Raw genomic sequence first — 3,303 nt, forward strand, 5'->3', positions numbered from 1 at the left:
CAGACTGTGAAACAGCTGCTAAAGAAAGCTAAGGATCCGTATCTGGCTCTGTTGGCCTATAGAGCTACACCACTTGCTAATGGCTACAGTCCTGCCCAGCTCCTCATGGGCAGGAGCCTGCGCACTCCAGTGCCCCAGCATCCCTCTCTACTCACCCCAGAGCTTCCAGACAGCACTGTTGTGGCAGCTAAAGAAAGGGAGAGGAGGGTGAAGGACACTGCAAATTTCAACAAAAGACACCGTGTGAGAGATCTAAGTCAGCTCACACCAGGTCAGCCAGTGTGGATTACAGATACAAAGTCTCAAGGCACAGTGGTTTCCTTGCACTCAGCTCCACGTTCCTACATAGTGGACGGGCCTTCAGGCACCATCAGGCGGAACAGACACCATCTTGTCCCTTTTCCAAAGACTGTACCACACACACCTCACACTCCAACACCCAGCACACCACCCCAACCAGGTGAGCCTACACTGGGTTCTCCAGAACGCCCTGAGTCACCAACACAGACTCCCAAGGGACACACACCTGTCCGTACACACACACACGGCCCTACCACTAGGTATGGCAGAGTGGTGGTAAAACCTCACAGACTGGACTTGTGAACTGGAGGGGGAGACAAATGAATGTGAAAAAAGAAAAAAAAAAGATGATGTGAAAAGGGAAGAATGTTGAATAATTTTGTGTTTTGATGTTTAGATCACTAATGCTCACAAAGATATTGCCTGACTCAGTGGTTGTTTTTTGTTGTTTTTCATGAGAAGCCTTAAGAGTGCAATGTTCTATTTTTGAGTAAATAGCTATGTGATTGTGCAGAAAGAAGTGTGATGACATGTTCTGAGGTTCTTGCAGAGTTTTCAGTTTATCACCTGATTTTGCATGTTCTGAGTCACAGTATATACATGTGACAGTCTGTTCTGTTTTCTTAAAGGGAGATGTGGTGTTAGCTGTTATGCTTTTATTGTGATAGAGCTAACAGGATGTATGAGACCGGATGTGGACACGACGGGTCATGCTTCTACGAAATGACATGGAAAGTACAAGCCTGAATAAAGTAACCACCATGCTCTAAAACCGTCTGTATTACTTTACGCTTACCACGACAGATGTAGCCTACTTAAAGTATTTAAAGAGCCTGTGACACGGTTTTCCCCCATCATCCAAACCCATCAATTTGAGTAAATATTGTCCCCTTGAAAACCGTTACTGAACTGATTTTGGATATTTGTACTTTGATAACCATTAATCTGCCTTTAATGTTGACAATTTTCTGGATCTTCTCGCGGATTCTTCAAGTCCCGCCAAATGATGGGTGACGTCATTGCGGGCACAGCGCTCCAGCTGCACCGTCCAGGATCCCAGCATCTGCATGTAAACCTTTATATATATACAGTCAGATGTAAACGCACGACGGCGCACACAGCAGCAAGCTCAGACAGCGATGACAGGTTAATGTTGAACGTGTCTGAGAGCTCATATGAGGCTGAAGGATCGGTTTATGTTGTATCTGTTAGAAGTTTAGGAATGAGGTGCGTCAATATGGGCGATCATACGGTCATGTAGCCAGTGGTGGAATGGGACTAAAAATCATCCCGGGACTCTCGACCGGCCCACTTCGGTACCGCTAGTAAATTGTCAACGGGGGGAGTGGGGGATGTCAGGGGCGGCGGGTGCTGGAGATAGTAAATGTAAATATGTGTGTCACTGAGTGTTTCGTCAACATAATGTGTTGCTTAAAATAATACTTCTGCATACAGTCTGTGACACTGTAAGTGTTGCACGGCCAGATGAGGCTGGAGAAGCTGACTCAGATAAGGAAATATATGATATATTATGATATTATATGATCGATGATCTGATTGATGATGTAATATGAATGATAAGTGCGACACGACGGCGTCTTCTCTGCATACGGCAGTTTAAACTGTATTTCCTTTATCCTGTAATATGACTTGAGAGATTTAAACTCCGCACACTGAGTTGATCTCTTTTCTATAGACGCCGGAGGCGGGCAGCGTCAGGTAAAATAAGTTATTTAGCCTTCTCAAACCTGAGCCTCACACGCCGCCTATGGGGGATGTGCTAGTTACTTTTCCGACCGGCCCACTTCGGTACCGGCCCATCGGGATTCGTCCCGATGGCCAGTCCGCCACTGCACCCAGCCCACGTAAACTGTCAACGGGGGGAGCCTCGCTGCGGGGAAACGGTGGACCTAGTGTCCCGATCGGAGTGGGAATAATAATAATAATCCGTGCATTTTATCCATTAATTTCCCCAACATTGTGGTAAAAAAAACCACACGTTTAATCCACGTTGGTGTACTACAACTACAAAAAGCATCGGTTTGTTTTCTCATCAGGAAATGCAGACCGGCTCAAACAAACGATTTTTAATCATCATCCATGATATATGTTCGCCGAATTGACATGAAAGCACTAATAAATGTAGTTTCATCCACTTGAGTTTACAACTACAAAAATAATCGATTTGTTTTTATATCACATCCGACGGGAGGAAATTCAGCAGCTCTCACTCCCGATTTTTAATCCTAATGTAATCATCATCTTCACCACGATCATTTATGTTTATGTTCGCCGAATTGACATGAAAGCACTGACAAATATGAATATACTGTAGTCAACTTCATTAAAACATTATCAACGTGCCTAATCTCAGTAATTCACCATTTCTACGGATGACAACACACTTTGTCGGTGTTTGGCTCTCGAAGCGTTCCCGCATTGACGTCACTTCCGGCTTCCCCCAAAACTTCAAAATGACTCGAAGGAATTTCCCCGCGATGTTCGAAATTATTGATATTTAACGGAACGGTATCGCTTTTTCTTTTTTAAATTGACGGTTCGAGATTACTAGTAGCCCAATATTTCATTGCACAACAGTTGTTGGGATGCTGTCACAGGCTCTTTAATTGAAATTGCTCCTGTGAGTGTTATAATTTTATATTGTTGTACTTTATTATCACTGTTTGAAGTTAAAGCCGATACTTAACATTGTCAATGCCTGAAGCTAAAATACATATAACAAAGTAAATATATTGCTGTTAAATTAAAGTAGAGACATAAAAGCTGCAATAATTGCCTCTGAAATACAGTGACGTATACTTTTAGAATATAGTAACACAAAATGCTGTTTCTAACACTCATGGTGGAGAGAGATGAACACAAGTGACCACAGTGTGTCGTGTTTAAGCTAATGTCTTTCTGTTTCTAAATGTATGTGGATATTTGACATGTGCAACAATGGAAAGTTATTGCGCCAGTAAATGTAAAGGAAGATTAAAACAT

Source organism: Pseudochaenichthys georgianus, chromosome 3, assembly GCF_902827115.2.
Source record: "Pseudochaenichthys georgianus chromosome 3, fPseGeo1.2, whole genome shotgun sequence".
In the NCBI taxonomy this organism is placed as follows: domain Eukaryota; kingdom Metazoa; phylum Chordata; class Actinopteri; order Perciformes; family Channichthyidae; genus Pseudochaenichthys; species Pseudochaenichthys georgianus.